The sequence below is a fragment of the Ornithodoros turicata genome, chromosome 5 (assembly GCF_037126465.1).
Source record: "Ornithodoros turicata isolate Travis chromosome 5, ASM3712646v1, whole genome shotgun sequence".
Lineage (NCBI taxonomy): Eukaryota > Metazoa > Arthropoda > Arachnida > Ixodida > Argasidae > Ornithodoros > Ornithodoros turicata.
Window position 1 is genome coordinate 11,771,777 of NC_088205.1, and position 14,897 is coordinate 11,786,673.

Genomic DNA, 14,897 nt, shown 5'->3' on the forward strand with positions numbered 1-14,897 from the left:
CCTAGCTTTTTTTCCAGAGCTCTTTGAAGGCTCTTTCGTTGTGTGCTGCGATTGCTGTCTGACGTTTTCGGCGTTTTTTTTTCTTTTTCTTTTTTTTTCGATTTCCCCCATGACGTAGCTGCACTCTCTCACTTACACTCTATGTCGTGGCTACCCGTGCAGAAGAGGGCTCTAGAACTACACAAATACAAAAGAGTGGAGTCTACCAACACCGATGCAGACGACGGAAACAATTACGTATTTAATGACGAGCAGTTATTTACGACTGAGTTACTTGCTTTGCTTTTGCTCTAATATTGTTTTACTTGCTCTACAGTTTTTAACAATGACATTACTACCTTTGCTGTTGCTTTACTTCATTTACTGTTGCTGTACTGTGGCTTTACTTGCTTTATTCGCACTTTATTGTTGCTTCACTTCCTTTACTGTTGCTCTTCTACTGCTTTACTCTTACTTTAGTAGTGCTTTACTATTGCTTTACTTAATTTGCTGTGGCTTTACGTGCTTTACTCTCACTTTGTTGTTGCTTTACTTCATTTACTGTTGCTCTACTGTGGTTTTACTTGCTTCAGTCTTACTTTAGTGTTACTTTACTATTTCTTTACTATTGCTCTTCTGTGGCTTGACTCTCATTACCATTGCTTTACTGTTACTTTACTTTTTTTACTTTCGTGTTAGCGCCGCGAAGCAACTGTGCCTATGAGCGGCGTACAGATGAGGACAGATGGAGAGAGGATAGCAGGAAGGAGTGGGGGATAGGGGGTTAGTATGCGTCCTGGGCCGACTTCAGGGGTAACTGTGCCGACATTCGTCTGGAAAGTCTTCGGAAAACCCAGGGAAAACCTCAGACAGCACAGCCGGTGGTAGGATTCGAACCCACCACCTCCCAGTGTTCAGCACGACACCAACGAGCGCGACCGGCCATGCCGCTGGTGTGTGTTACTTTACTATTGCTTTACTTCCTTTACTCTCTTTACTATTTGTCTTAACTGTTTGTTTAAGTTGTTTGTAAACCGTTTGTTTAACTGTTAGTTTGTCTCATCTGTTGTTTATCTTGCTTCAATCCCACTTCACTGTTAACTTACTATTGCTCTACTTCTTCTCCTGTTGCTCTACTATGGCTTTACTTACTTTAGTGTAACTTCACTATTGCTTTACGACTGCCTTGCTGGTAACATCAGAATGCGGAAGACAGCGTGTGTCACACTGACGCATAATGTTAGTTTTCTATATTCCGTGTTAGCACCGCGAATCAACTGTGCAATCAAGCTACGTGCCGCGTACAGACGGGGACAGATGGATGGATAACAGCGCGAGACAAGGACGTAGGCCGACTTCGGGGAGAATATGGCTGACATTAGCAAGGAAAAACTGCCGGGAAACCGAGGGAAAACCTCAGACACCAAATCCGGTGGCAGGATTCAGGTTTTACTGGTAGATATCCACTATCGCTCTTCACGTGAACGATAGATGTCCCACGCTAGCTCTCTAACATTGATCAGCCAAATAATTGATCAGAGTGAAGATTACGTTATCCGGAGCTTGTTTTTAATCCAGGGAACGTGCGTTTGTTTTGCCTGTTTCATCGATTTTTTTCCTTTCTATTATTGAGCGCATGCCTTTGTCTGGCATATCCTCTTGCAGAAAGAACACTAATCCACTCATGTAGTAAGCTATGTAAGTTTAGACACTGAAACCGATGAGGGTTCACCACACGGGTCCTTAACGCGAAGACTGGAATCAATATTCGAACCGAATAAAATGAGAAATTGTTTCGAAATAGCTCACAAACATCCACAGTTTAGAGGGATCTCCAGAAAACGGGGAGCGATATCCAAAATAGTGTACTCTGAGAGATTGGTCGAAAAAAAAATATAACCTCGTACGTAGTATTCAGGAGTTGGAAGCTGTTAGCAAATGAGTCAGAAACGCATTTTTAAACCAATTACGGGAAGGCGAGAGGATTGCGTGCAAATACTGGTCGTTGCGATATTTTAAGCGATGTGTAAAGAAAACAAAAAGATATGTGCACTCTCTTTGGTCTTCTTCTTTCTCTTTCGTTTTCTTTTTTTTTTTTTTTTGAGACACCACCACTTGCTAAGAGATATAAACTCAGCAGAAAGACATAAAAGAGAAGCAACGAGTGTAGTTCCTTCCAATCTAACACCAAAAACACGCACCTCGTCGAGGTATTACCTGAAACCGCGTCAGCTGCATCTGCCCATTGATAAAGGGATCCTGGTAAGCCGAACGGAATTCCGCGTTATTATACTGCTGCCCGAACACGTGAAGCAGCAAATAGAAGGGCTTGTCTGCCTAAGGTCGTCAGAGTTAAATCCCCCCATCCAGAAGCTTCAACCATAATTTGCATGCAGAATCCGTGCGCGGTGTCTTTTCTCTAATTCCAAACGGCGCCAGGCGCATGGAAAAAGCAGTGAGGACAAAAAGAAAGGAACAAAACGGTAAAATTCTAGAGGAGGCAATAAGAAGAAAAGAGAATATCTACATAACATAGAAGCCCCATGGCGAAGCGAACCGCGGAGAAGGCTTATATAAATGCCAGTTTAGAAGTCAAGAATTTTAACATGCCTTAAGGAAAAGTGATGTTGTTGGCTCGTAAACGAATAGGTTTGTGTGTCATCGAAGGAAGTTTCAGGCAGCAGCAAATTCTTCATTTTCTTTTTGCTGCTAAGGTTATTGGAATTGACGACTGCGAAGAAGTATAAATATGCACACCAAATGTAATTGTCTGTTTTACATGAGGCGCCCATCAATAACCATGCAGCTCAAAAACTTGACCGCTCGTCTACCCAACGTTACCCCCCCCCCCCCTCAAAAACTTGGTGAATTATCCACGAACGAGTTATAAGCACGACTCCAAAGTATCAAATAATAATGAAACGGTTAATAATTCTGTAACAATGACATATTTAGCTTCGTTATTACATGCTCTCCACAATTTCCGTTAATCCTGCAATTTAAAACAGGCTCTCCTATTTTCATATGCGGTCTTAAAATTTAGGATATACTGCTTGCTGGTATACCGTTATATGTAGCCACCGATGTAGAGCATCGTATAAATGCATAAGCAGGGTGTTTGCTCTAACGTGTCCAGAAATTATATTTAAAGCGAGCGATAAAAGAAAAGCAAGTGGAACTTTTCTGCTACTTGAGAAAGAAACAGGTACTGCTTCACTAGTAGCACCTATTTCTTAGTCAAGTAGCAGAAAAGTAGCGCTCGTTTCTCTTTTATCGCTCGCTTTAAATAAAATTTCTGGACACGTTAGAGCAAACACACTGTATAAACATCCTTACTATCCGGCCCTGTCCTGTCCTGGTTCCTATCGTTGACTGTCGCGCGTTACATTCGAGCTGGTTGCTCGATTGCTCGACGATCCGGCCTCCGTGTGTGGACAAACGTCCGGTTGTTTGAGGCACTTTCATGGTCGCGCTAGAAGGAGAACATAGGGGGATCGAATAACGCTCCTCACAGGCTGTGCCGTCTAAGATGTTGATTTCTTTTTTTATTTGATTTGGGATTATCTGGCGATTATTTTGCGGATAAAAAAGATGTGGCTACTTGGGCTCGTCAGTCAAGCTTGCAGATTACACTTGTTAGGAAGCGTGGCACCGTTCAAGTTCCTCTCAAGATTTTCCAGGTATTCTCAGCATAGTGCTCCCCGAAGTCGATCCAGGATGAATACTATCCCCTTCCGTCTCTCACTCCTCGCTGCTCTCGTTTCTCCATGCCCACGTCTGCGCACCGCTGACAGCCCCAGTTGCACCGCGGTCCTCACACGATTTCAAAACACTCGCGCACACAATGCACTCGCCAGCACCGAAATCTGCAAAGAAATTACTTAATGAGAACGAATAACATTTTAGGAAAAAATCTTCCCGGAAACAGCACCCCAAGCGATGCTGCCCCGACGACCGTTTGATAGTCCGCGCGTTTAAAGACACGGCCCACCCGGGGGCAGACCTTTTTATCAAGGGGCCCCTCTCCAGTACATAAGGGACCGGCTCTGTCGAAATCAATAACTCCACATTCAAGGGCAAGTGCAAGAGACTGAGAAAAATTTTATATGTGCCTGTCAGCGGCCCAATACGCAGCTGCGCAAAGAAGTTATCAACGTACGAAGCGCATAATATAGCAGGAAAAAAAAAACCTGCATGGATAGGGGGGGGGGGGGGTATATTTATTATGAAAAAAAGAAACGAAACGTTAGCCAGGCGAAGAACCGGCTTGCTTTCTAAAAAAAAAGACAAAACAAGGAGAAAGAAAAAAAAAAAGAACGGAGAAGCAGAAAAACGCACGCATGGGATTGTTGTTTTGCTGGCTGTTACTTCTCGTGCGCCTTTGCTGTAATCGAATTACTTTCTCTAAAGGCAGCTTAAAGATGGAAGGCCCCCTTTGTGAACGCCATCCGTTTCATCTGGTGACGTCCAAAGGCTAGATTATAATCCTCCGAAAGACGCCGGAGTACTTCCACAGCTGCGTTCCACAACTTCTTGTTTGCCTACCGGCTCTGAAACTATGCCGAAAAGCCTAAGAAAGAGGCGCTTAGGAGAAAGCATCTCATTTGCAGTTTGCTTTAACGAACACTTTGCCGTTCGATACGCATCAAATGAGATTCCGGGCTAAAGACTGGAGGCAATGGAACGAGAATAAAGACAATATTTTCTTTTCATCAATCAGCGCGAAAGGCCAAGAGGTTCTACTCCACGAAGCGGGATCGTCTCGAAGTCCTGGTGTACAGCTGCGCTCTGTGGGAACATTAAGATGGTTCCCTCATTAATTAACACTGCGTTAACATTGCCATGTTAGTTTTTTTCATTTAGTAAAAGTTACGAGTCGGTATAGTAAAATTCAGGAAATGAAAAAAAAAAAGTAACAAGAAAAACGATGAGGAACCTTCTTAATGTTGCCGCAGAGCGCGGTTGTACACCAAGACTTCGAAACGATCCTACTTCGCGGAGTAGAACCTTGCTTTGCCTTTGGTACTGATAGATGAAAACAGAATATTGTCTGTTGTAGTGAACCTGATCCGAAGTCACCTTCAAAGTTTCCGTTGTGCGCTTCCCCTGGTTTCTTCGCTTTGATTTATATTTATGCGTAGGAACGAAAAAAAAAAGAATAAGAAGAAAACGAATAAACGACGCAGTCGCTGAAAGTATCTGTCTTATTGAAAGCCAATGAACGCTCACCACTATAATTCTTAACCTCTCCCCTTTAAAAATGTAAAAAAAGAAAAAAAAAGAAAAGGGCTACATGTGCTAAGGGTAAGCATTTGCTAATATTCGATTTTTTTTTAAATATCGGAGTGAATAATTCTTTATTAGCTTCGATTTCCGAATCTGATTCGATGGGTTTATTCTACGGATGGAATCTATTTTATACGGAGATCTATATTCAAATTTCGAATCTGATCGCTGTTTCTTTCGAACTGAATATACAGTGAACCCTCGTTAATATGACCACCACCGTTGACGCAGATTTTGGTCATATAGCGATATGTCGTACTAACGAGAAACGCACCCTCCACTGATCGCAGAGACCACTGCGTTCCAGCAATTTTCTGCATACACGACGGCACCAACTGTCCCGGCATTCCCGTGGTACAGTCCCACTGTAACGGAGTCCCGTGGTCACTACCTTTTTCTCTATCCCAAACCTTGGCGCCCTACTTTAGCACTTGTCACCCTTTGCCTGAGGTATGTGGCAGCCTATCCCTGGGCCTACTCCGCGGGTCACATGACACAGTCATAATAACCAGAAGATAATACCTGCGTTTGACCCTACTCTTGACAAAAATGCCGGTCATAGTCCGATAAGTGGATTGTCATACTAACGAGCTGGATTTATGTGGCTGAGAAACGGTTCCCAAGAAAAACGGTCATAAAGGGAGGAGGAAGGAGTTGCCTCAGGACAGAAGCCGCCGATATTTCGAACAGAGACTGTTCTTCTTCTGGGCACCGTCCTCATCATTGGCATGATATTTAAAGGGTTAGGTGTGACGTGTTTAAAGGTTCATGCGAATTGTGGGTCAACAGCCCGGAGGGAAGAAAGGTTCCGTACGGGGTTTTACGGCCGGAGTGAATGGCTGCTTTGTTAGAGTGTGGAGGGGATTATGTGAACGTAGTGATCTAGTGAAACCGGTCTGTAGCCTAGATCACTACGTTCACATAATCCCCTCCACACTCTAACAAAGCAGCCATTCACTCCGGCCGTAAAACCCCGTACGGAACCTTTCTTCCCTCCGGGCTGTTGACCCACAATTCGCATGAACCTTTAAACACGTCACACCTAACCCTTTAAATACCATGCCAATGATGAGGACGGTGCCCAGAAGAAGAACAGTCTCTGTTCGAAATATCGGCGGCTTCTGTCCTGAGGCAACTCCTTCCTACATTCTACCGGTTCGCTGGATTTCTACCCATCTACGGTCATAAAGGGAGTATGTCAGATTATCGGGGGTCACATTAACGAGCGTTCACTGTATTAGAGTAGTTTTCAAGCTGCACACGTAAAGCCGAAAACGGTAGAAGACAGGGTACAAAACAAAGTGAGTGATACTTCATATTCGCATCCGTGTGAATATATCTTGTATACACGATGGACACATGTTCGTATCCGTATGGATGTACGGCGTCTGTATCCGGTCCGGCTATACTGCCTAATATTTGGTCACTGTGCCAAACGCGTTTAACTGCGGCAGGTTTATAGCGTCGTCACTGGCGAAAAGAATATTCTCTCTTTTTTTTATTACAAAAATATGTCATTTTGAAAACACAGTATAGCAATCATGTAGTGGTGTCACTCTCGCATTGTGTCACGCGACAAACAGGGGCAGAGAATTGTTATACTTCGTCCCACCACACTATTTCCCGAAACAGATCTCTCTCTTCACTCTCGCTGTGTAACATGACAGTACCACGCGTGGGCTGTGAAGCTACGGACGTACCTGGCTTGTTATACAAGGATATCGCCTTAACGAAAATGATTTCAGTATTCTGAGTCTTTTTTTTTTAGCTTTTTAATCAATCGATCAATCAGCACTACGTAACAGCTGAGAGTATCAGCGATTACCGAAAGGAATCGAACGTTCCATCACCGGAAACATGAAACACATGTCCGAAAAATGCAAAGATAGAAACAACCGTATCAGAAACCCGACAGACAATTAACGAAGGTGAGACAACGAATTGTGTCCTTCACCGAGACAAATCTGTACTGAGAGGTTCCGTCTAATCATGATCCAGGATATATCCACTCATCCGTGGATACGCTGCGCACATATTGGAAGTACCCGTATATATACTTAGACGTCGTCATCCCTCAGGGCAATTAGGGATGTCTAAATGTGGCCTTGAGTTGGCACGTGTAGACAGCCAAAGCCCACGTGTAAGTGACCTGTTGCCCCGAAACAATTGCGGGGCGCAGGTGCGATAAGAACTGCGATGCGACAATGCCTAAGAACGCGGATGAAACGGACACCAGTACTTTCCAGTTTGTCCGCACACGCTTATTTCGATCCTGAGGCAAACAAAGCCTGAAGCAAACTGTAAATCTTTGGTTGCGAGCTCTCTGCGGGCAATGTACTACCTGTAAAGCGTGCTTCACCACACGAGGTTTTGCGCTGCGGAGAAGCCAAAGCAGCGTGCGCTGATAACGGATAAATAACGCTGTGAATAATAATACAACAATAATAATAGTAATAAAAATAATAACGCGCAGATTCTCTAAACGGTTTGCTCATCCTAACCCTGTGCTCAGTTTGGAAAGCATGATAAACGAGAACTGGTGTTCCTTTTAGGCGAGACACCGGAGGTAAAAAGATAAAAACACTGAAACTTCTGTTTATTAACGTACAAGCTTTCTTGCATTAGTCTGCATCTCGCCAGGTACCTGACGAAACGCAGACTACTGCAAGAGATCCTGTCCGTTAATAAACCGTAGCTTCAGAGTTTTATCACTTTTATCACTTGTGCTGACCGCACTTGACAAAGTTTCTACATTCCTCGATTGCGAGACACCGGACTAATCAGCAGAAACCAGGATTCACTATGTAGGATGACACGAAAAACAATAATTAAAGAAAACGATCACTGCTCAAATCCACCGCAAAGGCAACTTTCCAATCTCTATGAGCAATAGTCGTCTCTTCCTTGACCTTTGGTAACGTAGATTGGACTGGATTGAGACACAGGCGGAGAGAGAACTTACCAACCGGCTTCATTTGTCTCCTAGTAACAGTATGTAGATTGTTATCGCATATCTGGTAATGTGACATGTCTGTGGAGGGCTGAGCACCTTTCCTTCCAATAATCGGAAGGCCTACTTGTAGATATTGTTTCACAGCGTCATTTTGGTAGATACTTTTGTTTCCTTTGTTTCTCTTCCAAACATCATGCACTCGTTATCTTTCACGTACTTTCATTTTTGCTATTTGTTTCATTATGTGCCTCATACCTGTAGCTTCATTTTATTATTACTATTTCTTTTATTTTTGCTTACACATTTAAATAGTGAAACAGAATGCTCGCGATGAGGCTTTCTCTGTGGCTGCCGTCGACATTCATCAGTATGTAAACCGAAGGACGAAAAAGCACTCAGCATTTTTCAGTTATGCGTTAAGATTAAGCTTTGATAAATACGGGATATTAAGGCGAGCCAACTGGGAAGTGATAACAGAGGACCGCCCATCTTCACATGTGTTGCATTTAGTTCTAGCTACAACGAAAGAAATGTTCTCGGATAGATTAAGCATGCCACGTTCAAGCACCTCAATTGGCTGACATCCGCAGCAAAAACTAAACCAGCGATGCCCTTTAGGAAAGGTGAAAAGCGACAGAACGGAAGTGCACACCAGAGAGGCCGGAAACAAGAATTGTCAGTTTGGTTACCGGAAGTTGCCGTGTGCCCCCTTGAGTGAAAGTGAACGGTCGCTTCTCTCAGAACCTCGACGCCGACACAGGAGAACCCTTCCTTTCCGATTCTTTCTTGTTCGATGCAACGGAAGCTGAATCACTGGTTCGACTCGGCTCTTCCTGTGAGGGAGGTGAAGGAATGACACCTCGGTGTTGTCCATTCTCTCGGTGTCCCGTCCCATACAGAGGGTGCACCGTAAATAGGGCGAAGGAAGGCTAGTGCCTATTTCCCTGTCCTGGGACACAGCTCTACGTGACCTGCAATCATTTGATGCCGGAGGGTAGCCTACCACAGGCTGCTACACAATGCTTTATTTACATACGTGTTGAAACAACCAGTGTAGACTGTTGTGTTGGGCCATGACAGCTACAAGCGTCTAACCCATCAGAGGGTAGGTTTCGCAACCGCTCAAGATGTGTACGGGTTTCGAAAAGTTATTTCTCACAGTATGGAGTTGAAAACCACGGGAGATTATTGGCGAAGAAGATAGCGGTGGGACAATTTGGTGTTCCTTCTGTCACGGATACCTGCTGCTACGTACCACAAACAATATATAAAAACACAGCACTACGTATCTGACTGTAGCCCGGGGCAGGATATCGGTACGGTCTATCCGACATCGGTAAGACCGATACGGTCTGTGCCGTGTGTCCTTCCCCGGTCGGCTTTCTCGGCGAATTATTATACGTAGTTCCCTGTAACGTAGTTCCTGCATAAACACTAGCCGGCCTTGTCTACTATTCCTTCGTTGTGTACGCTCTTCACCTTGCCACCACATGGTTCATTGACGTACGCTGCATTGGCATTGAGGTTAACATTCACGTCTACGTTCGAACTCGTGCCCTTGCCATCACAGAGCGGCCACATCCACCACAAAACCAATAAACCATCCCGCAGGTATTGACTCGGAAATACCTTATGGCGATTCATGCCTATCTTCTCAGGGCACTTCCACAAAATAAGACAGCTTCCTCCATTCGAACTTCCCGTCGAAGAATGCTGCCCGTTTAACACCACAATAAGCCCATCTCACTACGAACGAAAGTCGTCGTAAACTTCGGGGAAGCTCGTCAGCGAGGGCGAACCAGCCTTCCTTTGTCATCATCCTGTCAGTTTCAATCAGATTCCCGTTTCAGTTGATTATCCCTTAAAGCAGTTCCCAGGAAGGAGAAGGTGACCCGAAGAAAGGAGCATCCTCCGGGTAAACGACAAAGCTGCGAAGATGAAGGAATTAGTGAAGAATTCGTCTTTCTTTTCATCTCATAGCGCCGTCTTTTCTTCTTCCAGATCTCGCTGATGTCGATTCTTTTCCTCTTCTTCCTTACCGTCGTACCGTTCTTTCTTCCGTCGAGGAAGATAGATGAGACCCCGCATAACTCATGCAGACGGGGTGACGGAGCAGTTGGAAATAATCAAACTATACTTGCTTCTTCTATTCTGTATTGCGTTCGTAGGTGGGGAGGAGGCGATGAAATAAATTGGCGAGCGTTTTCTCCCGTCCGCTTTTAATGAGACATATTTTCACATCTGCTGTTTCTGCCTGTGCAACTACAGGCAATTGCTCAATGTCAAAAAGGTCAAAAAGGTAAAAAAATTCGTTACTACGCGTATATGCGCATTAACTGCCTCAAAACATTAACACTGAGCCACTTAAATTGAATTTGACATGAAAATGGGCGCTCGTCGCTAATTGTATGCACTTTTACCTTATTACCACACATAACTATATTTACAGTACCTACATAAATACGAGTGCCGTGCGAATATTCGAATTTTTGTAATATCGAAGCGATAACTTATATATGTTCGATTCGAATTACGAACCGAGTACGAATTTCGATATTCGAACTGCGAATGGAATCGAATGCCTCTTCCATACCGAATATATTCGAATAGTTGCCGCGCAAAAAGCCACGCAAGAACAACCAATTAATGTACAGCGAAACCGCGAGAGACACTGCGTTTAACGGCATTAATAGGCGCGTCCCACTCCTATCCCTTTCCTTAAGTCCAAACGAGGTGGTCCTCGAATGCACCACTTTCTAAACATATACTGGCAGAGCATACTGACAGAGATTTGGCGCTCGTATACTGCTACAAATTGAAATATATCTGTTCTCTGCTGACGGTTTCCTGTAAGTTTGTACTTTATTTTCAATCCGCCTATGCGTGCAAACCGTTCCATTTTGCTGCTATTCGCTTCGTATTTGCATCGGTTCTACAGTTATTCGCTTCGGTCTTACAGCTATTTGCTTCGTATTCCCTTCGGTTTTGAAACCGCTATTCGCACGGGTCTCATAAGTACATTCACGCCTATAGACACATTTTACACATCATCGAACGACGAAGCATCGACTTATTCGATGATCATTAGTTTCAAAGGGCGTTCTTCGAAGCTAGCGCGCAAAACTCCCACGTTTCTATTTTGTCTAATGTCAGAGTCAATCCTAGAGGTGACCTTGATTGCCCCAAATGCAAACCACGGTTGACCGACCGCGATAAAGCTCATCAGCCAGTGGGTCGGGGCGCGAATACAAATTGAGAAATTGATTCGTCAATCTGAGCGGGTATCAGCACAGCCCGAGGGTGATGTGAGGTGCGGACCTCTTCGTTGACTGAAAACGCCGCAGACTCAATACAAACTGGAAGGGTGAAGACCACGTAATAATACGAAACGTTTTCGGAATATAGTAAAGGCGCTAAATATGCCCTTTAATTTTATATCGTCCTTGTTGCTCAGGAAACTATATACAAGAAGTATACACTCTAGTTCCAAGTAGATATCGGAACCGAACCTGAACCGAAATCCGCTAAAAACCCGTCTCAACCAGAACTGGACCGAAACAGATTTAGGTGGTTACCGGTTCGCGAAACGGTTCCAACGGAACGTGCGTCGTGAGAGACCGGAACTACGATTTACAAAGCGGGTTGAGCCGCGCTGCCAAACAAATTCGAAACCGAAACTGAACAAAATAAAACTGTAACCCAAGTGCGCGAGGTATTTCCTCCTCACAGCTATTGCGTTCATTGAGCTGTGTTAGTTTCGAGGTCGTCCTGTTGATAATTATCTTCCTTGTACGCGACTTTTGTCGTCCAGCAACCCCAAGTTTTCATTTTGGGCTGTGAAAATAACGGCTAGTCCCTGGGCAGGATGAAACAGAGTGAACATAGAGGGTACAGTATGCTAAAATAACATTGCACCTGGAATGCAGATCTGTAACACGCAGTGTCGCTGTGAACCACTGCTGTGTCGGCAACAACAAAAGTACATTTGTGTTGTTTCAGAACCGTAAGGATATGCTTGTTTTAACGCATGGCACTGTGCTCAAAATTCACTTTCCTGACCGGTTCGAGCCGGTTTAAACCGTTTTCAAGTGGATCTGAACCAATATGCCTGAACCTAAACCCGAACCGAACCGGAAAAAAAAAATAACGGTTCCGATCCCTGCTTCTAAGTACTGTGAGCAAGGACAGGAATGGGCAGACTTCAATGGTCATTGAAATCGATGGCCGTTGAATATGTAGAGCCGCTCTCTCATGCAGCTTGGATCCAAATCTTCTAGAGTGGTTGACGCATTACCCGCTTGGTGCCGACACGCGCATGCTCGATGCTCATTGGTTGCTATCCTCATTGAAGACTCCACATGTATCAGCTTGCTCCGGAAATACTTTCATGCACAGAGTTCCATAGACTACCATGCTCTACTGACCTGTCAGACACTGACATATGCTGACTCCGCATCTGTGTTATTATCCTTCATTCTGTACGAATGAGAACTAAACAAAGTTGGCCGTATCTTCTGGCATTGTGCCAAAAGCGTTTAAATGCAGTAGCCTGATTGGGTTTAGTAGCCTTATATTTTATGGAATGTCATTTAAACCATGGTTTACTTCTTCGTAAGCTTTTTGCATATGGTGTACGCGGCTTGGCCTTGAATTGAATGAAGTCCTACCTACAGCACCGCTCTCAAAGTGTTGTTATAGACAATCATGTATCAAGCAAAGTTCCGGTTACATGTGGAGTGCCTCAGGGCAGCACATTGGGTCCACTTCTTTTTAATATCTTCATAAATGACACAGTTGATATTGACAAGCACGTTAAATTTGTAATTTATGCCGACGATACTAGCATATTTATTTCCGCTCCCAACACTGACGAACTAATAACCAGTGCAAATGATGTATTAAGTAGTTTAAATTTATGGTCTTGCAAAAATGGTCTGCGAATAAATACAAACAAGACAAAAGCTGTTATATTTCGCCCTAAAAACAAAAAAAAAAAACGCGTGGAACAACCAATTTACTTGGCTGGAACACCGATTCAGTTAGTTGAACATGTAAAAATTCTGGGAGTTCATCTCACGTGTGACGTGAGCTGGAACACTCATGTGCAATACCTATGTACAACGTTGAGTCGCGTAGTAGGGCTGATGTGTAGATGTCGTTCAATCCTACCAAAAAGTGTCAAATTACTTATATATAATAGCCTCTTTTACTCACATATATGTTACTGTCATTTGGTTTGGGGAAACACAACTGCATCAAATATTGAACGTCTAACACTGCTACAAAAAAAGGTTATTCGTTGTGTTGCGAATGTTGCTTACACTGCGCATACAGAACCACTTTATGATGAATTCAGAGTAGTACGTGTTCGCGATCTTTATAATTTTCTTCTTACTAAAAAAATTCGCTTCTCGGGCGATGTATTTATTTCTTATGTCAATAGGTTAGCAGATGTACGAGAAACATCTACAACATATAACACGTGACAAGAATGCAGGTGGGTTACCCCAACAGTCAGAACTGAATACGGAAAACAGATGTTACTTTACAATATTCCACACATATTAAATACATACCTTTACGCCGGGTCAGCCGTATCTGTAATGCCACCAGAGAGAACTAAAGAAATACTTTGCCACAGGGGTGAAATAGGTCAGGATGTTACGCTTAAACATTTTTTTTTATTACAGATGCAGTTCTGTTTCGATAAGACTGTGTAGAAAATGTGCGCGCGCAGCGAGTGGTGCATTGCCATTACATTTTTTTTTTGCTTGTTGTGTAGATTGATATGTTCTTGGATTGTATAGTGTGTTTTCTGTTTCTGTTACCCTGGTATCTGGGGGTACGGTTGCTGTCGAGCTGCCTCTGCAGCTTTTTTGCTGTACCTCCCTTTTCCTTTGGAAATAAATACGAAAGTAAAAAAAAAGATGTTTCGAGGAAGAGTATGCTATTCTTACATTGTTACTCTGGTTGGTTACCCGATTTCAGCGTACGCAAACACAGTCTGGCGATCACGTGGTGCTCTCACGCGCCAATGTCACACGTGACGGTACTCCAGAACTGTTAAGAACTGACCTACAGACCTGTCGACTTTTGTATGCCATGCATATATCGTTTATAATATTGTATCACTTTCATAAAAAAGGTATTTGTACAGAGAAGCTGCCGGAGTCGTTTTCAATCCAATGTTCAAAAACACCCCATCTCATCGTCATCATTTATTGTTGTTGTTGCCAGTGCTCAATACTCTTACACAGAGTTCACCCTGAGCTTCAGTTTTGAGTGCCACCGGGACAGCCTCGGCCACCTACATTTATCACCTATATAGGCTGAGCCTCAGTGTTCCCTATAGCGGCTGTCTCCTGCTTAAACTCGGAAAGGTTCCCTCGCCCAATTGAAGAAAGTGCTGCGTGGTTAGAGGGCGCTGAACACGTCCTTCAAGAGTGTAGATGAAAGTAAACACTGTGGTCACCTGGACAACCACCTTTTCAGCAGCGAGAAAGCTCTTAGGCGCTGGCCTGTGGGTCACCAAGTGCCGGCCATGCACGGAGTTGTGAAATTTTTGAAATCATGTGACCTTCTCGATACTGTTGAAGTCACCGTGAGTTACAGCTGCCGTCCTGTGGGCATGATACACTGTGCAGCGTGCATTGAGGGCCTTTGCTGTATTTGGTCTGCA

The 14,897-nt window shown here is 43.9% G+C and overlaps 1 protein-coding gene across 2 annotated transcripts in view; it reads right to left on the reverse strand.

The window, feature by feature from the left end:
• Window positions 1-14,897, reverse strand: part of LOC135394023 (FMRFamide receptor-like) — a 187,749-nt gene that overhangs the window by 125,031 nt on the left and 47,821 nt on the right. The window lies entirely within an intron of this gene.